The 21,577-nt window shown below is 43.7% G+C and overlaps 1 protein-coding gene across 2 annotated transcripts in view; it reads left to right on the top strand.

Moving 5' to 3' along the window:
* The first annotated feature begins 9,248 nt into the window (after positions 1-9,248).
* LOC132866167 (probable ribonuclease ZC3H12C) overlaps positions 9,249-21,577 on the top strand; it is a 51,770-nt gene continuing 39,441 nt past the window's right edge. Inside the window, exon 1 of one of the 2 annotated variants that reach the window (XM_060898769.1) lies at positions 9,249-9,322. The gene's annotated coding sequence lies outside the window, so the exon portion shown is untranslated. Of the gene's footprint in view, positions 9,323-9,455; positions 9,578-21,577 lie in introns of those variants that run through there. The other variant, XM_060898768.1, reaches the window with a different exon arrangement.

The following is a 21,577-nucleotide window of genomic DNA, read 5'->3' as shown; positions in this document are numbered from 1 at the left end:
ATATTTTCCTTTTGTACCAGACTGATATACGTATACTCACTGACCACTTTATTTTGAACACCCATACACCAGAGCCTTCATGCAATTATCTATCAAATATCCGCCAGTTATCATGTGGCAGCAACGTAATGCATAAATTCATACAGATACAAGTCAAGGGTGTCAGTTAATGTTGATATCAAACATCAGAATGGGCGGCACGGTGGTGTAGTGGTTAGCACTGTCGCCTCACAGCAAGAAGGTTCTGGGTTCAAACCTCACGGCCGACAGGGGCCTTTCTGTGTAGAGTTTGCATGTTCTCCCCGTGTGGGTTTCTTCCAGGTGCTCCGGTTTCCCCCACAGTTTAAAGACATACAGATTCGGTACAATGGGGCCACTGTAATTGGCGCAAGCTGTTGTGGTTTCCCATGCCATGAAGTATGTACACACACACACACACACATATATATATATATATATATAGATCTTCCTATGGCAAAAGCTAAATAAATTATAAAAAAATTATAAACTGTGATCTCTGTGACTTTAACCATGGCGTGGTTGTTGGTGCTGGTTTGAAGACTTCAGAAACTGCTGATCTCCTGGGATTTTCACATACAACAGTATCCAGATACAACAAAAAAAACCTTCTAGTGAGTGGCAGTTCTGCAGGCAGAAAAATCCAAACTCATGCCATTAGGTGGATTGGCTATGCTGAATGGACTCTAATTGTCAATGACTATGTGAATGAGTGTGCATGGTGCCCTGAGATGGACTGATGACCCAGTCAGGCTGTGTTCACACCTCATACTCATGATCCCTGGGATAAGCTCCGGATCCACCACCACCCTGACCAGAATTAAGAAGTTACTGGAGACAAATGAATAATTAATGAACAATATTATGTAGTCTACATGGAAACAGGTCATGTAGTTTTGTTGTTGCTGTCCTCAGAAATGGCCATTTACACACTGGCTCTTGGGTTTTAAAGTCAGTTTTGGCCTTAAATTACAGTTTATCCAATAATTACAGGATGCAAAATATACACCTGTGATTCATGTAAATATAGTTTTCAAATAACAAGAACAATATTTTTTGATTAACTGTTATGAGGATTGCCGCCCACTGTACATGTATTACAGTAAAACTAGAAACAATAATGTGTAAGATTATAATATGCAGTAGTAAGTAATGCCTCATTTGTATAGAATAGAATAGAAAAAAAACAATACAAAATATATTACACATGTTTATGGAAGCCCATTTCTGCCACCATAACAATGAGAAGGTTTCTCATAATTATTTTTCTCTTCTTATTCCTTATATCTCATAATAATTAAATATCTCATCAATATAATGTAGTATCTCATAATGAAATATCTCATAAATATGACTATCTCAGGGTGGCACAGTGGCGTAGTGGTTTGCACTGTTGCTTCACAGCAAGAAGGTCTTGGGTTTGAACGCAGCGGCCGACGAGGGCCGTTCTGTGTGGAGTTTGCATGTTCCCCCCGTGTCTGCGTAGGTTTCCTCCGGGTGCTCCGGTTTGCCCCACAGTCCAAAGACATGCAGGTTAGGCCAATTGGTGACTCTAAATTGACTGTAGGTGTGAATGTGAGTGTGAATGGTTGTTTGTCTCTGTGTATCAGCCCTGCGATGATCTGGCAACTTGTCCAGGGTGTACCCCGCCTCTCGCCCATAGTCAGCTGGGATAGACTCCAGCTTGCCTGCGACCCTGTACAGGATAAGCGGTTATGGATAATGGATGGATGGATGACTATCTCATAATAATAATAAATATCTCATAAATATGACTAAGTATCTCTATGAAATCTCATAAATATGACTCTCATATTAATGAAATCTCATAAATATGACATAGTATCTCATAATAGTGAAATATCTCATAAACATGGCTTAGTATTTCATAATAATAAATCTCATAAGTATGACTTACTATCTCATAATAATGAAATCTCATAAATATGATATAGTATCTCATAATTAAAAATCTCATAAATATGACTTAGTATCTCTATGAAATATATAATCAATATGACGCTCAATGAAAACTCATCAATATGACTTAGTATCTCATAATAATAAATCTCAAACATGACTTAGTATCTCAATAATAAATCTCATAAATATGACTTACTATCTCATAATAATGAAATCTCATAAATATGATATAGTATCTCATAATTAAAAATCTCATAAATATGACTTAGTATCTCTATGAAATATATAATCAATATGACGCTCAATGAAATCTCATCAACATGACTTAGTATCTCATAATAATAAATCTCATAAACATGACTTAGTATCTCAATAATAAATCTCATAAATATGACTTACTATCTCATAATAATGAAATCTCATAAATATGATATAGTATCATAATTAAAAATCTCATAAATATGACTTAGTATCTCTATGAAATATATCATCAATATGACTCATAATTATGAAATATCTCATCAATATGACTTAGTATCTGATAATAATAAATATCTTAAAAATATGGCATAGTATCTCATAATAATAAATCTCATAAACATGACTTAGTATCTCAATAATAAATCTCAAATACGATATAGACTTAGTATCTCATAATAATGAAATATCTCATCAATATGACTTAGTATCTCATAATAATAAATATCTTATAAATATGACTTAGTATCTCTATGAAATCTCATAAATATGACTCTCTCATAATAACGAAATCTCATCAACATGACTTCTCATCTCATCTCATTATCTCTAGCCGCTTTATCCTGTTCTACAGGGTCGCAGGCAAGCTGGAGCCTATCCCAGCTGACTATGGGCGGGGTACACCCTAGACAAGTCGCCAGGTCATCGCAGGGCTGACACAGACAACCATTCACACTCACAGTCAATTTAGAGTCACCAGTTAACCTAACCTGCATGTCTTTGGACTGTGGGGGAAACCGGAGCACCTGGAGGAAACCCATGCAGACAACATACAAACTCTGCACAGAAAGGCCCTCGCCAGCCACGGGGCTCGAACCCGGACCTTCTTGCTGTGAGGCGACAGCGCTAACCACTACACCACCGTGCCGCCAACATGACTTAGTATCTCATAATAATAAATATCTTATAAATATGACTTAGTATCTCTATGAAATCTCATAAATATGACTCTCTCATAATAATGAAATATCTCAAATATGACTTAGTATCTCATAATAATGAAATATATGATATAGTATCTCATAATTATGAAATATCTCATCAATATGACTTTGTATCTCATCTTATAAATATGACTTAATATCTTATAATGAAATATCTCATAAACATGGCTTAGTATCTCATGATAATAAATCTCATAAATATGACTTACTATCTCATAATAATGAAATCTCAAATATGATATAGTATCTCATAATTAAAAATCTCATAAATATGACTTAGTATCTCTATGAAATATATCATCAATATGACTCTCATAATTATGAAATATCGCATCAATATGACCTAGTATCTCATAATAATGAAATATCATAAACATTACTTAGTATCTCAATAATAAATCTCATAAATATGACTGAGTATCTCATAATAATGAAATATCTCATAAATATGATATAGAGGTAATAATAAAATCTCATCAATATGACTTAGTATCTCATAATAATAAATCTCTATGAAATCTCATAAATATGACTCTCTAAGAGAACAAAGAACTAGAGACCAAAGGTTTAAGCTGTGACACATGGAACATGGGGTGGATGCGTCGCATGGTGAGTGGTAGTGCCAGTCCGATGGAACATAGGTTGATTACCTTTTTGATGAGGAAGGGTCCTAGGTACCTGGGAGCCAGCTTGCGGGAGACGGTTCTGAGTGGCAGATGGCGTGTGGAGAGCATGACTCGTTGCCCCACCCGGTAAGTGGGTGCCTTAGAGCGGCATTTGTCGGCCTGCCTCTTGGATGCTAGGGTGGAGTGAATGAGTTTTCTCTGGGCCAATGCCCACATCCTCCTGCAGCGGCGTATGAAGGTCTGGGCTGAATGTACGGTGACCTCCTCTTCTTGGTTGAGGGAAGAGTGGTGGTTGGTAACCTAGGGAGCACTGGAAGGGTGAGAGACCTGTGGCAGATGAAGGCAGAGTGTCATGAGCGTACTTGATCCAGGGTAGGTACTTACTCCAAGAACTGGCATCCCTGGATGCCATGCACCTGAGTGCATCGTTCGCCCGTTCTGCATGGCCATTGGTCTATGTGTGGAAGCCTGAGGTGAGACTACAGGTGGCCCCGATGAGTTTGCAGAAGGCCCTCCAGAATCTTATAAATATGACTTAATATCTCATAATGAAATATCTCATAAACATGGCTTAGTATCTCATAATAATAAATCTCATAAGTATGACTTACTATCTCATAATAATGAAATCTCATAAATATGATATAGTATCTCATAATTAAAAATCTCATAAATATGACTTAGTATCCCTATGAAATATATAATCAATATGGCTCAAAATTATGAAATATCTCATCAATATGACTGAGTATCTCATAATAATAAATATCTTATATGACATAGTATCTCGTCTCGTCTTCTTCCGCTTATCCGGGACCGGGTTGCGGAGGCAGCAGTCTGAGCATGGAAGCCCAAACTTCCCTTTCCCCAGACACCTCGGCCAGCTTCTCGGGAAGAACACCGAGGCGTTCCCAGGCCAGCTGAGAGACATAGTCCCTCCAGCATGTCCTGGGTCTTCCCCGGGGCCTCCTCCCGGGGGGACATGCCTGGAACACCTCCCCAGGGAGGCATCCAGGAGGCATCCGAAAGAGATGCCCAAGCCACCTCAGCTGATTCCTCTCGATGTGGAGGAGCAGCGACTCTACTCCGAGCTCCTCCCGAGTGACTGTGCTTCTCACCCTATTTCTAAGCCACCCTGCGAAGCGCCCAGCCACCCTGCGAAGGAAACTAATTTCGGCCGCTTGTATCCGCGATCTTGTTCTTTCGGTCATTACCCAAAGCTCATGACCATAGGTGAGAGTCGGAACGTAGATTGACCGGTAAATCGAGAGCTTCACCTTTTGGCTCAGCTCCTTCTTCACCACAACAGACCAGTAAAGCGACCGCATCACTGCGGAGGCCGCACCAATCCGCCTGTCGATCTCACACTCTATCCTTCCCTCACTCGTGAACAAGATCCTGAGATACTTGAACTCCTCCACTTGAGGCAGGACTTCTCCACCAGCCTGGAGAGGGCAAGCCACCCTTTTCCAGTCGAGAACCATGGCCTCGGACTTGGAGGTGCTGATTCTCATCCCAGACGCTTCACACTCGACTGCAAACTGCCCCAGTGCATGCTGAAGGTCCTGGTTTGAAGAAGCCAACAGGACATCATCATCTGCGAAAAGCAGAGATGAAATCCTGTGGTTCCCAAACAGGATTCCTTCCGGCCCCTGGCTGCGCCTAGAAATTCTGTCCATAAAGATTATGAACAGAACCTGTGACAAAGGGCAGCCCTGCCGGAGTCCAACATGCACTGGGAACAGGTCTGACTTACTGCCAGCAATGCGAACCAGACTCCTGCTCCATTCATACAGGGACCGGACAGCCCTTAACAAAGAGCCCCGAACCCCATACTCCCGAAGCACCCCCCACAGAATACCATGAGGGACATAGTCAAATGCCTTTTCCAAATCCACAAAGCACATGTGGACTGGTTGGGCAAACTCCCATGAACCCTCGAGCACCTATGAAGGATATAGAGCTGGTCCAGTGTTCTGTGACCAGGACGAAAACCGCATTGTTCCTCCTGGATCCGAGGTTCGACTAATGGCCAAATTCTCCTCTCCAGTACCCTGGAGTAAACCTTCCCTGGGAGGCTGAGAAGTGTGAGTCCCCTATAATTGGAGCACACTCTCCAGTCCCCTTTCTTAAAAAGAGGGACCACCGCCCCAGTCTGCCACTCCAGAGGCACTGTCCCCGACTGCCACATGATGTTGCAGAGGCATGTCAGCCAAGACAGCCCCACAACATCCAGAGACTTGAGATACTCGGGGTGGATCTCATCCACCCCCGGTGCCTTGCCACCGAGGAGCTTGCTAACCACCTCAGTGACTTCGGCTTGAGTAATGGACGAGTCCACCTTTGAGTCATCAGCCTCTGCTTCCTCAATGGAAGACATGACAGTGGGATTGAGGAGATCCTTGAAGTATTCCTTCCACCACCCGACAATGTCCCCAGTCGAGGTCAACAGCTCCCCACCTGCACTGTAAACAGTGTTGGCAGGGTACTGCTTCCCCCTCCTGAGGCGCCGGACAGTTTGCCAGAATTTCTTCGGGGCCGACTGATAGTCCTCCTCCATGGCCTCACTGAACTCCTCCCAGTTCCGAGTTTTTGCCTCCACAACTGCCCGAGCTGCGGCACGCCTGGCCTGCCGATACCCATCAGCTGCCTCAGGAGTCCCGGAGGCCAACATGGCCCGAAAGGACTCCTTCTTCAGCTTGACGGCATCCCTTACTTCCAGTGTCCACCACCGGGTTTGGGGATTGCCGCCATGACAGGCACCGGAGACCTTGCGGCCACAGCTCCGAACAGCTGCGTCGACAATGGAGGCAGAGAACATGGTCCACTCAGACTCAATGTCCCCCACCTCCCTTGGGAGCTGGGAGAAGCTCTCCTGGAGGTGGGAGTTAAAGACCTCCTCGACAGAGTGCTCGGCCAGACGTTCCCAGCAGACCCTCACCATACGTTTGGGCCTGCCAGGTCTGTCCGGCTTCCTCCTCCGCCAGCAGATCCAACTCACCACCAGGTGGTGATCAGTTGACAGCTCAGCCCCTCTCTTCACCCGAGTGTCCAAGAAATAGGACCGGAGATCCAATGAAACGACAACAAAGTCGATCATCGACCTCCGACCTAAGGTGTCCTGGTGCCATGTGCACTTATGGACACCCCTATGCTCAAACATGGTGTTCGCTATGGACAAACCGTTACTAGCACAGAAGTCCAATAACAAAACACCACTCGGGTTCAGATCGGGGAGGCCGTTCCTCCCAATCACGCCCCTCCAGGTGTCACTGTCGTCACCCACATGATCGTTGAAGTCCCCCAGTAGAACAATGGAGTCCCTAGTCTGAGCACCTCTCAGTACCTCTCCCAGGGACTCCAAGAAGGCCGGATACTCTATACTGCTATTCGGCACGTAGGCACAAACAACAGCAAGAGCCCTCTCCCCGATCCTAAGGCACAGAGAGGCGACCCTCTTGTTCACTGGGGTAAACTCTAACACATGGGGCTGAGCTGGGGAGCTATAAGCAAGCCCACACCAGCCCGCTGCCGTTCACCATGGGCGACTCCAGAGAAGTGGAGAGTCCAGCCCCTCTCGAGGAGCTGGGTTCCGGAGCCCAAGCTGTGCGTGGAGGTGAGCTCGACTATCTCTAGCCGGTACCTCTCAACCTCCCGCACAAGCTCAGGCTCTTCCCCCAGCGAAGTGACATTCCATGTCCCAACAGCGAGCCGCTGTGTTTGGGGATCAGGTCACCGAGGCCCCTGCCTTCGACTGCCGCCCAATCCACATTGCACCAGCCCCCTACGGCTACCTCTGTGGGTGGTGAACCCACAGGAGGTCGGGCCCACATCACCGCTTCGGGCTGAGCCCTGCCGGGCCCTGTGGGCAAAGGCCCGGCCACCAAGCACTCGCATACGAGCCCCAACCCCGGGCCTGGCTCCAGGGTGGGGCCCCGGCTGCACCATACCGGGCGACGTCACGGTCCTTGATAGATTGTTATCCATAAGGGGTGACATCTCATAATAATGAAATATCTCAAATATGATATAGACTTAGTATTTCATAAAAATGAAATCTCATCAATATGATTTAGTATCTCATAATAATAAATGTCTTATAAGTATGACTTAATCTCATAATAAAATCTCATAAACATGGCTTAGTATCTCATAATAATAAATCTCATAAATATGACTTACTATCTCATAATAATGAAATATCTCAAATATGATATAGTATCTCATAATTAAAAATCTCATAAATATGACTTAGGGTATCTCTATGAAATATATCATCAATATGACTCTCATAATTATGAAATGTCTCATCAATATGACTTAGTATCTCGTAATACTAAATATCTTATAAATATGACATAGTATCTCATAATAATGAAATCTCATCAATATGACTTAGTATCTCATAATAAGTGGGCGGCACGGTAGTGTAGTGGTTAGCACTGTCGCCTCACAGCAAGAAGGTCTGGGTTCAAGCCCCGTGGCCGGCGAGGGCCTTTCTGTGCGGAGTTTGCATGTTCTCCCCGTGTCCGCGTGAGTTTCCTCCACAGTCCAAAGACATGCAGGTTAGGTTAACTGGTGACTCTAAATTGACCGTGAATGTGAATGGTTGTGTCTATGTGTCAGCCCTGTGATGACCTGGCGGCTTGTCCAGGGTGTACCCCGCCTCTCGCCCGTAGTCAGCTGGGATAGGCTCCAGCTTGCCTGCGACCCTTTAGAACAGGATAAAGCGGCTAGAGATAATGAGATGAGATAATAATAAAATCTCCTCTCATTATCTGTAGCCGCTTTATCTTGTTCTACAGGGTCGCAGGCAAGCTGGAGCCTATCCCAGCTGACTACGGGTGAAAGGCCACCAGGTCATCACAGGGCTGACACATAGACACAACCATTCACACTCACGGTCAATTTAGAGTCACCAGTTAACCTAACCTGCATGTCTTTGCTCGAACCCGGACCTTCTTGCTGTGAGGCGACAGCGCTAACCACTACACCACCGTGCCGCCCTAGTATCTCATGATAATGAGATATTAAGTCATCATTTCAAGAAAATGTTCTGATTATTTTTGACACAATAACTCATAGGGATGAGATACAAATCTCTGAGATACATTCTCATCATTATTCTGTCTTACCATGCGACTTCATTTCCTATAAATAAATAAATAAATAAATAAATAAATAAATAATAAACATTTCAGGGTGTGGATTCACACAGTCATCCTATAAACACGTCTGCAGCCTGTCCTGTTATTTGCATGCTTAGTGTTTGTTTATCTCAGTACAGTAAGATGCTGGCAGTCCGTTAGTTTGGGTTGAATCCCAATCAGCCTCGCGGTTGTGATTTCAGCGCACTCACTGTGGTGCACAGCCGGACACTGTGTAGTGCACTCCGTCTCACACAGAGAGCTGTTTGGGCTGCGACCTGCTGTAGCCGAGCACCAGGTTTAGTTCAGTACCCGGCAGGTGGCTGGTCAGTGTTCAGTGAGGAGGGGCTGGAGGACTGGGCTCATCCGGCTAGTTGAGCTTGTTCGGAGATGCAGCGTGCCAGCGGTAAGTTATAACCATCCTGCCTTGTTTATAACCTCTTTATAAATGTGTAATAAACAGACCAGACCGTGCCAGCTGTTCGCACTGTGTTTGCGGCTCGTGCACAATTCCCGAGACGCCAGTGCGTGAAGTCAGCTGTGCGCGCGCATGGTTAGCAACGCGTACTGGAAGCAAAAAACACACAAAAAAAACTTCATTTCTGACAAAACAGCCAGAGGACACAGCGACGGCTGGAGGAGCGGAGGAAATCACTGTAAGGTAAGCAATTCAAGAGGAATTTTTCAGGAATTCATGTCGTGTTATTAAACTCTCAACACCAAAACAAGCTCGCTGTAGGTTAGCTGGATGTTTAGCCTGTTAGCCGGTTGTTTAGCCTGTTAGCCGGGTTGCTAGCATAGCTCTGAGGCCGTTTCTGACTGGTGGACGCTGCTGCTGCTGCTGCTGCTGTTCGACTCGATAAAAAAAAAAGCTGCTCGTTTTTAACCCATTTAACGATAAAACTGTCATACAAGTTCTGCTATTATTTTGTAAGCGTTTTATGAGCACCATCCCAGATAGAACGACCATGTTTGATGCTGTGAGCTGAGAGAATGGCTGCTCTCCTGGAGATTATTTTACCCACTCACTTGTTTTACTCACTTCTATTTTCTCAGCCAAGCGACTTATAATGACCAAGTCAAGTCTCATCTCATCTCATTATCTCTAGCCGCTTTATCCTGTTCTACAGGGTCGCAGGCAAGCTGGAGCCTATCCCAGCTGACTACGGGCGAAAGGCGGGGTACACCCTGGACAAGTCGCCAGGTCATCACAGGGCTGACACATAGACGCAGACAACCATTCACGCTCACATTCACACCTACGGTCAATTTAGAGTCACCAGTTAACCTAACCTGCATGTCTTTGGACTGTGGGGGAAACCGGAGCACCCGGAGGAAACCCACGCGGACACGGGGAGAACATGCAAACTCCACACAGAAAGGCCCTCGCCGGCCCCGGGGCTCGAACCCGGACCTTCTTGCTGTGAGGCGACAGCGCTAACCACTACACCACCGTGCCGCCCTGATATGTAAAATATAAAAGATAAATAAACAAAACAATTTATAAAAGTAATTAAAATAATTCAAAGGGGTAGACTTGACATCACTAATTAAAATTGAAAATAAAATAAAAAAATGAAAATAGAAATTACTACGGGGCGGCACGGTGGTGTAGTGGTTAGCGCTGTCGCCTCACAGCAAGAAGGTCCTGGGTTCGAGCCCCGTGGCCGGTGAGCGCCTTTCTGTGCGGAGTTTGCATGTTCTCCCCGTGTCTGCGTGGGTTTCCTCTGGGTGCTCCGGTTTCCCCCACAGTCCAAAGACATGCAGGTTAGGTTAACTGGTGACTCTAAATTGACCGTAGGTGTGAATGGTTGTCTGTTACCCCTTTTCCACCAAATCAGTTCCAGGGCTGGTTCAGGGCCAGTGCTGGTTCACAACTCGTTCAACTTGCGAGCCAGCTGAGAACCAGTTTGCTTTTCCATAGCTCGCGGGGCTAAGCCGAGCCACGTCATTACGTCACTGCATACATCATTACGTCGCTGTATACGTCAGTTACGGCGCTACGTTTGCATAAACCTTGGCGCGAATATCGAAGCAAAAACAACACGGAAGAAGCAGCAGCAGCAACAACAACAATAATAATAATAATAATGGATGACTTCGCGTTTGTACAGCTGCTGCTTCTCGTCGCTTAAAAATGCCGATCTTCCGTGGTCTTGTTATTGTTGTTAGTCTTAACAACTCCGCCCCCCCGCTGACGTAAGCGGTTCTTTCCTGTGGCCCAGCAGAGAGTTGGTGCTAGCCTGGAACCGGTTTTTCTGGCCCCAGAGCCAGTTCTTTGTCAGTGGAAACAGAAAACCCGGTTCCAAACTAAGCACTGGCCCCGAACCAGCCCTGGAACTGCTTTGGTGGAAAAGGGGCATGTGTCTATGTGTCAGCCCTGTGATGACCTGGCGACTTGTCCAGGGTGTACCCCGCCTTTCGCCCGTAGTCAGCTGGGATAGGCTCCAGCTTGCCTGCGACCCTGTAGAACAGGATAAAGCGGCTAGAGATAATGAGATGAGATGAGAAATTACTACCTCAGATTGTGCCAAAAGCAAGGGAGAAAAAATGCGTCTTTAAATTGGATTTAAAACAATCAATGGTGGGAGAGGATCTGACAGAAAGGAAGACTGTTCCAGAGTTTAGGGGCAGCAACAGGGAAGGCTCTGTCACCTTTGGTTTTCAGGCGTGTGCGGGGCACTGAAAAAAGAAGTTGTGATGAAGACCTGAGGGATGTGGGAGCAGAACAAGGTGTGAGGAGATCAGAAATGTACTGAGGGGCCAAACCATTTAGGGTTTTAAAAACAAACAATACTTTAAAATCAATTCTATAACTCACAGGTAACCAGTGTAGCTGTGCTAGGATGGGACCAGAAACAACAAAGCAAAAATTAAGGGAAAAAAAAAAATTCATGTCAGCTGTCATGACTGCCAGGTTTTTGTGTGACAAAAACAGCCTTAAAAGCAAAGAAAAGAAAGAATAACTTTATTCATCATACACTTGTGAAATTCCTCTTTGTATTTAACCCGTCTGAAGCAGTGAACACACACACATACCCAGAGCAGCGGGCAGCCATGCTAACAGCGCCCGGGGAGCAGTTGGGAGTTAGGTGCCTCACTCAAAGGCACCTCAGCCTGAGGTCGTCCCATATTAACCTAACTGCATTGTCTTTGGACTGTCGGGGAAACCCATGCAGACACGAGGAGAACATGGAAACTCCACACAGAAAGGCCCTTGCCGGCCGCTGGGCTCGAACCCAGAACCTTCTTGCTGTGAGGCGACCGTGCCTAACTCACTTGTTCCACCACCGTGTCACCCAAAAATGAGTTCAGGACAAAAACATTGTGCACAAAAAACACTTAAGAGTTGAAGGATTTCTTTATTTCAGTTCACTCCATAAGCAAAAGGTCAAGTCAAGTTTGTTTGTATAGCGCTTTTAACAATAGACATTGTCTCAAAGCAGCTTTACAGAATCCAAATGACCCAAGAGCCAATTTTATCCCTAATCTATCCCCAATGAGCAAGCCTGTGGCGATGGTGGCAAGGAAAAACTCCCTCAGACGACACGAGGAAGAAACCTCGAGAGGAACCAGACCCAAAAGGGAACCCATCATCACCTGGACAGCAACAGACAACATGACTATAACATTAACAGTTTTAACATGAAGTCAGTTTCATTGATGTTATAACTCTTCATTAATGGAAACTTGAATGCAAAACAACCGCAGTCCCAAAGTTAGCAAGCCAACTGTAGTCCTCAGCCACAAAAGCATGTGTCCAGAGTGTCTTCCAAGTGTGACTTTCAACTGTCCATATTGGAGCCATCCTGCACAGGAGCGATGTGATGAGACTCCAACCAGACATAGGGCATCAGGATGGATCAGGCAGGTCCGAGGAGCAGAAGAGGTCAGCATCTCGATCCCAGGATTGACATGTAACTCAGAGGGACAGATTTTGGGGGGGGAAAGAAAAGAGAGAGAAAACACAGGTTGTTAGGTATGCCCAATGTCACCTGAATAAGTAGGTACAGTAAAAGGCCCTGAAAGGAAGTGAAAGAAAATACACCTGTACGGTTATCCATCCATTATCCATAGCCGCTAATCTTGCGCAGAATCGCGGGTTAGCTGGAGCCTATCCCAGCTGACTATGGGCGAGAGGCGGGGTACACCCTGGACAAGTCACCAGATCATCACAGGGCTGACACATGGAGACAAACAACCATTCACACCTACGGTCAATTTAGAGCCACCGGCATGGTTTTGGACTGTAGGGGAAACCGGAGCACCCGGAGGAAATTCACGCAGACATGGGGAGAACATGCAAACTCCATACAGAAAGGCCCTTCTTGGCCACTGGGCTCAAACCCAGAACCTTCTTGCTGTGAGGTGACAGTGCTAACCACTACACCACCGTGCCGCCCTGAATTTGTATCCATCCACCCATCCATTATCTATAGCCGCTTATCCTGTTATATATATACAGGGAGTGCAGAATTATTAGGCAAATGAGTATGTTGACCACATTACCCTCTCTATGCATGTTGGCCTACTCCAAGCTGCATAGGCTTGAAAGCCTCCTACCAATTAAGCATACCAGATGATGTGCATCTCTGTAATGAAAAGGGGTGTGGTCTAATGACATCAACACCCTATATCAGGTGTGCAAAATTATTAGGCAACTTCCTTTCCTTTGGCAAAATGGGTCAGAAGAGGGATTTGACGGACTCAGAAAAGTCAAAAATAGTGACATATATTGCAAAGGGATGGAGCACTCTTAAAATTGCCCAGCTTTTAAAGCGTGACCATCGAACAATCAAGCGCTTCATTCAAAATAGTCAACAGGGTCGCAAGAAGCGCGTTGAAAAAAAAAAAGGCGCAAACTAACTGCCCGTGAACTGAGGAAAGTCAAGCGTGAAGCTGCCAAGATGCCACTCGCCACCAGTTTTGCCATATTTCAGAGCTGCAACATCACTGGAGTGTCAAAAAGCACAAGGTGTGCAATACTCAGGGACACGGCCAAGGTAACAAAGGCTGAAAAACGACCACCACTGAACAAGACACACAAGATGAAACGTCAAGACTGGGCCAAGAAGTATCACAAGACTGATTTTTCTAAGGTCTTATGGACAGATGAAATGAGAGTGAGTCTTGATGGGCCAGATGGATGGGCTCGTGGCTGGATCAGCAAAGGGCAGAGAGCTCCAGTCTGACTCAGACGCCAGCAAGGTGGAGGTGGGGTACTGGTATGGGCTGGTATCATCAAAGATGAGCTTGTGGGACCTTTTCGGGTTGAGGATGGCGTCAAGCTCAACTCCCAGTCCTATTGTCAGTTTTTGGAAGACACCTTCAAGCAGTGGTACAGGAAGAAGTCAGCATCCTTCAAGAAAAACATGATTTTCATGCAGGACAATGCTCCATCACACGCATCCAAGTACTCCACAGCATGGCTGGCCAGAAAGGGTCTAAAGGAAGAAAGATTAATGACGTGGCCTCCTTGTTCACCTGATCTGAACCCCATAGAAAACCTGTGGTCCCTCATCAAATGTGAGATCTACAAGGAGGGGAAACAGTACACATCTCTGAACAGTGTCTGGGAGGCTGTGGTTGCTGCTGCACGCAATGTTGATCGCAAACAGATCAAAACACTGACCGAATCCATGGATGGCAGGCTTTTGAGTGTCCTTGTAAAGAAAGGCGGCTATATTAGTCACTGATTTGTTTTTGTTTTTTTTTTTGAATGCCAGCAATGTATATTAGTGAATGTTGAGTTGTTATATTGGTTTCCCTGGTGAAAATAAATGAGTGAAATGGGTATATGTTTGTTTTTTGTTAAGTTGCCTAATAATTATGCACAGTTATAGTCACCTGCACACACAGATATCCTCCTAAGATAGCTAAAACTAAGAAAGCCCTACTCCAACTTCCAAAAATACTCAGCTTTGATATTTATGAGTCTTTTGGGTTCATCAAGAACATAGTTGTTTTTCAATAATAAAACTAATCCTCAAAAATACAACTTGCCTAATAATTCTGCACTCCCTGTATATATATATATATATATATATATATATATATTTTTTTTTTTTACACACACATACAAGGGTCAGTCAAAAAGTTCTAAGACAAATGGTATAATTTCAAAAGGAATTCAAAAAAGAAATACAAAGAAGGAATTCTCCAATGCAAACATCGCTTGCGGAAGTGTTTAGACTTAAATGGAGGATCTGTAGAGAAATAGCTTTGTTATTTTCATAAATAAAGATTTTTTTCCATTTGTCTTAGAACTTTTTAACTTACCCTCGTGTGTGTATATATTACTAAACTGTGATTTGAAAAAGAATCATAGGAACTCTGTTACCATAAAAAATTATGTTTGAACATGAGGCATTTGTAATTATGCTTGGTTGATGTTCCATGTTCTCTAATCAGGGTTGCAAGATCTCAGTAAAAATTTCCTGCTCCACTATCCATCCATCCATTATCTCTAGCCGCTTATCCTGTGCAGGGTCACAGGCAAATTGGAGCCTATCCCAGCTGACTATGGGTGAGAGGCGGGGTACACCCTGGACAAGTCGCCAGGTTATCGCAGGGCTGACACACAGACAACCATTCACACTCACACTACGGTCAATTTAGAGTCACCAGTTAACCTAACCTGCATGTCTTTGGACTGTGGGGGAAACCGGAGCACCCGGAGGAAACCCACGCGGACACGGGGAGAATATGCAAACTCCGCACAGAAAGGCCCTCGCCGACCACGGGGCTCGAACCCGGACCTTCTTGCTGTGAGGCAACAGTGCGAACCACTACACCACCGTGCCGCCCTGCTGAATTACACTTGCAAAAATTTTAAGCAAATCTGTTGGAAAACAGATCCAAACCCCCCCCCGCATGGTGCACATGCATTTTTAATGTGCCATATCTGGAATCTGCTTTTTTCTCATCTTTTGGAATGGACATTAGGGATGTGCATGTCCACCACTGAAGCCGATGTGATACACATCTCTATTCAATGCCAAATATCTGATGTATTAAAAATGATGCAATGTGATTCAACACACTGGAATTCAACAGACACACCTCTAACTCGCTCCAGATCTGGCCGAGAGACTTGATGAGAGTTGCCCACTGGCAGCAGTGGAGATGAGAGAGTGCACCTGAGAAACAGTTCAGAGAGGATGAATCTATCTGAATATAAAATTATTGGTCACATTTCTAAATAATAAACGCACATGGCCTCTACTAATTATTATATATGAATAAATCAGATTTTACTGATGCAAAGATGGTTGAAACATCCCGAGTTCGTACCAAATTGTATCCGGTGCATACTTTTTTTTAACCTGTGCAGTCGCATCATGAACTTTTATGCTGGTGCACTGACGTGAATGAGTGAATCTTTCCATCCCTAATGGACACTGTCCTCTCCATAACCCCTCTGTCCCTCTCCCAATCTTAGCAATATATATCTAACACCACCAGTGGTTCGGTCCATTACAGAGATCCTGTCTGCACTTACACTTTCACTTTGTTATAGATCATGTTTGCAGAAATGGCTGTGATTTCATTTCAGTTACTTGCACGGGTTTAGTGTGTATAGCTTGACTCGGACCTAAATGAAATGAAATGTTTAAGTGATTGCTTTAGGAGTAAGAAGAAGAGCTTTTAAGTTGTGTACAAATAGGAATCCAGACAAAAGAATGAAGTGTTACTGCAGACCAGGGCTTTGAACCGGTTCAAGGAACGAAAACGAAAACCGGGAACTTTTTCTATTTCACATGGAACAGGAACGAAACCAGAAACTTTATTATTTTTTATGTTCCGGAACAGAAACGCTTATTAAAAATAATGGTAACCGGTTAATACCGGTTTTTATTTCGTTCCTCAAAGTTTCTGTAGCCTACAAATAGTCATTCTTCTCCTGCGCAAGTTTCTATGACCCGCTGGGGTTCACTTCCTGTGTGACGTTCGCTGACTGAATGGAGAGCGCGGGAAGGTGGACTGCTAGTGAATACTAGGTGCATTACTGAGTGTCTGAGCAAAGAAGAGCCTGAACGATGCAACCTCCCTATTGGCTGTTTGTAAAAATGTATCAGTTGTTGCCCCTCCCACGGGAATCATCGCGGGCTCGAGAGACGAGACCTGACGAGTTAGTTCGTTGGTAGCAGAACAAAATGTCTGGACACAAATCGGGTTTTCAGAAAAGGAAAGAAAATAAACGGAGGGTCGAAAATACAAAAAAGGAGGCAGAAAATGCAAAACGAGTTTTAAGGTAGGACAAATGGTTAGTTTTTAAGGCAGCCCGCCGTGGCTGCAGGCTTTCAGCTGTCATTGAATGGTTAGTTTTCTGAGGCAGCCCGCCGTGGCTGCCTGCAGGCTTATTTATTATAGCCCATTTAGTTAAAATAGTTGATATAAAATGTTTATAGTTATAGTTATGTGATGGTTGTCCTGATTTAGACTGGTGTTTTTTTTTTGGGGGGGGGGGTTGCGCGATGTTGCACCCGGGTCCAGATTAGGGCAGAACCGGCCCTGGCTACATTTCAGGTGTAGTTTGTTTTATGTATGTATGTACTTGCATAGATGTGTACTTGGTCTTCCAATATGGCGCCTAACAAAATCTCGTGGCGCGGTGACGTCATGCGGTAGCCCTCTATAGGGCCTGACTAGCCTTTGGTAACACACTAAACGAATTATCTTTCATTTTTGGCACTTTTTCTGTTTGTGTAGATGGGAAGACATACTGAGAATCCAAATCGCCAACATTTGAAATAATTGTTTTGAATTATTTCTTGTCTTATTTAATGAAGGTTGTAATAGAATTAGCCTACATTTGGCTTAAGCTGGATGAGACAGAGACATAATTTTATAGCCATTTGTTAAACAGCTGACAGGGAACGTAATTAACCGTTCCGGGAACGAAATTTTTTTGTTCTAACCGGTTCGGGAACGTCTATTTAATGGTGGAACCCAAAACCGGAAACGTTAAAATTCCGTTTCTGTTCGGAACGAACCAATAGGAAAAAAATTCCGGTTCAAAGCCCTGCTGCAGACAGGTTCTGGTGAGTACATGACCAGCATTCAGCAAAAACAGTTCTGCACAAAGTGATTTTTTTTTTTTTTCAGACTTAGAAGGTAAATTAGTTCAGTTTCAGACAGTTGCATCCACGGCTTTTATGGTAGGTGATGCAATGGAAAGAAAAGGATCCAAGCACTTTATAGAGTTTTGTTTAATGACTTTAGGATTTCCAGAACCATTTAGGAATTTGGGACAGGTCCAAGTACGTTGGGTATCTAAGTCCTCGACCCGGCCCCATGACAATGCTTTCCGAAATGGTTTATTATAATATGGAACAGACTGTGCATTCGGCACGTTTTTGTGTTGCTGCCTCATGTTTCCACACAAGCCATAGAAACAGATTGTGCTGAGGGACCGACTGCGCCCGTCTGTGTCCCACTGGGTGTCCATACTTGCCTAGTCAGCTGTGAGGTCTCCCCCCAACAGACATGACCATGGCCTGGTGAAAGGTTCCAGCAGAGGCCCAGGCTCACAATGGGACGCACTGGCTGGGGATGGTGTCTGAGCTCGCACCAACAGCTGGCCTCGCAGCCATCAGGGACCATCACTCCATTCTCAGCCAGTCTGTAAGTTATTCCCCCTGCGTCCTGAAGCACTGTGCCCTCCTCCTCCTCCTTCTGCTGCTCTGTACATCCATCATCACTACTTAGTGGAAAAGGAAGGATGGAATTTGAGGAAGAATGAGTTTACAGAACCATGAGCAATTGCGTAATAGGTTGTGCTGTGAAACTGGCTGTTTGGATCCTGTGACAAAGGATAATTCTGTGTTATTGGGCCAGATATAGCCTGGTGGTAAAACCAGATTAGCTAACAAACCCAATTACCGTGGCTATCTGTCCTTTGAAAATTTGATTGAAATTGTAAAATGACCCATAACGGGAACCTCAGTGTACAGTGTTAATTCTTTCTTTCTGTTTTGTTTGCACCTTCTGTTTCACCATTACCTGTAGTAAATTTAGTTTTAGTTTTAATCTGCGTGTGTCCTTTCAGTTTTATTTTCTACACGTGTCCTTAATCTGTTGTATCTGTTACCGTTTAATAATTGTCCACACATCTCACAAAAATTGTACATTGGGAATTTTTTAAAAAATCACTTTATTATATCCATGACTCGCCACGCTTTACTTGCTCCTTTAAAAGAGCCTGCAGGAACAGAGTGGAAAAGCTGTATTGCTGTATTGATTTATTGTGAGAAACTAACAAATCAGTCGCAGGATGTCCAGAACACGCAGATTACTGTTATGTTTTTATTCGTATTTGGAAAAGGTGGTTCAGACATTGTCTTTGTTTTTTCTTCTCTTGTTTGACTACTGCACTTGGCAAAGCAATTTTAGTTAGTATTTATGATTAAGTATAGCAAGGCTTAGTTGGTTTATATATTTCCTGGTGGCATGACACACTACGGCAACACACAATATGTTCCTGAATCCAGCCGCTTGTTAAACTGCACACCTTAAAGTAAGGGTACGCAACGTTGGAGAAACCAGCAAGAGTAAGGTCGAAAGTATCCAAACAAACAATCCCACCCCTTCCCTCCAGGCACCCCTCCAAAGCCACTCCTCCAAAACTCATGAACGCGCACTGCCTGACTACTGCTGGAGGACGAGTCCATGAGGAGTGTAGCACATTGTTGACATATCCAGCTACCTCATGTCTCATTCACATGTAAGAAAACACCAAACATTAATCACAGTGAATGCAAACAATGAACATGGCTATTGTTAATACTCACAGCCATGCTGTAGCTCGCTAGCATTAGCAATATGTCTGCCTAGCCTGGTGGAAAACTCCAGTCACGTGCAATGAGTGCACAGGTAGAATGCATGCAGGTAGACAGGTACACAGGCAGATTTTATTCTTTTTATTGCCAGAGGATTTGATTTATTCATTGCTGTCAGGATGTAAGGAGAATTTCAAGAGCTATAACAAAAAATCCTTCTAAAATAAATGGCTTACCCTAGCGTTAAGCAGCCCTGATGAAAATCTTTCAAGGATCTTCAAAGATCCTCAAAAGCTCTTCAAGGATCTTTAAAATTCTTGGCAAGATCTTCAAGGATCTACAAAGATCTTTTAACTTCTTGCCAATATCTTCAAGGGTCTACAAGGATCTTCATAGTTCTTTTCAAGATCTTCAAGGATCTACGAGGATCTTCAAAGGGTTTTTTTTCAAGATCTTCGAGGATCTTTAGAATTCTTGGCAAGATCTTTAAAGTTCTTGCCAAGATATACAAGGATCTTTAAAATTCTTGTTAAGATCTTCAAGGAGTTTTAAAATTCTAGTCACGATCTTTAAAGTTCTTGAGAAGATCTTCAAGGATCTTCAGTTTTCTTGCCAAGGTCTTCAAGGATCTACAAGAATCTTCAAAGTTCTTTTCAAGGTCTTCAAGGATCTTTAGAATTCTTGTCAAGGTTTTCAAAGTTCTTGCCAAGACCTTCAAGGATCTTTGAAATTCTTCCCAAGATCTTCAAGGATGTTTAATATTCTTGACAATATCTACAAGAATCTTAAAAAACAAAAACCACATTCTAATTAAATCTGATCCTGATTAAATCCTTGAGGATTCTAGTTAAGATCCATATAAGATCCTGAAAAGGATCCTTTTAAGTTCTTTGAAGGATCCTTGTTAAATCTTTGAGGAGCTTGGAAGAACTTTGCAAAGATCTTGTGAAGATCTTGACAAAGATCCTTAAAAGATCCTGGTCACATCCTCAAGGATCCTAGCAAAGATCTTAACAAGATCCTTAGAAGGATCCTTCTGCTGTAAGATCTTTGAAAGATCCTTGTTGAATCCTTGAGGATCTTAAAGGATCCTTGCAAAGATCTTTGCAGCGATCATTATGAGGATCTTTGGAGGATCCTTAAAATATCTTTGTCAAATCCTTGAGGATTTTTACAAATGATTTTGCATATGAAGATCTTTCTAAGATCCTTTAAGGATCCTATAAAGATCCTTATCTTTCAGGATCTTTGGCAGGTCTTTGACAATCCTCATGGATCCTTAAAGATCCTGTGAGGTTTATCACCAGGGAAAGATCCATTCTGGCCATCGGCAGGAAATAAACTGTAGTTTAATACATATATAAATTGGCTAGAATGGATTTGTATGTGGAAGTGGTGACGAAACTGGGTAAAGCGCAGAACTCTAAATAAATCGTACAAATCTGTTCATAGGAGTAAAAATAAAGACTCAGTCAGACTCACATAGCACTTTCATTAACAGTGTGAGGAGAGGAAATCACAGCTCATAGCCAAAATATGAGTGAAAAACAGACTGCACAAGCATCATACGTTACATTGAAGATGTTATCGAATAAGGACTGCATCGTTCCTTTCATTCAAATGCTCATTTTTATGCAGAGGTGGACAAAGTACCCAACTGCATGACTTAAGTCAAAGTACAGATCCCACTGGTCAAATGTTACTCCGATAGAAGCGAAAGTTGTCCATCAAATTTTTACTTAAGTTAAAGTACTGAAGTACTTGCTTTTAAAAATACTTAAGTATTAAAAGTACATTTTCTGTCAACGCATCGTTGTATTATTGCCACAATGCTTACAAAACCTAATGCCTCTGAAGCAACCGATTGGATTTACAAAATG

The sequence above is a fragment of the Neoarius graeffei genome, chromosome 18 (genome assembly GCF_027579695.1).
Source record: "Neoarius graeffei isolate fNeoGra1 chromosome 18, fNeoGra1.pri, whole genome shotgun sequence".
NCBI classification, from domain to species: domain Eukaryota; kingdom Metazoa; phylum Chordata; class Actinopteri; order Siluriformes; family Ariidae; genus Neoarius; species Neoarius graeffei.
Note: the sequence above shows the minus strand (reverse complement) of the source record. Positions and strands in the feature narration are given on the sequence as shown.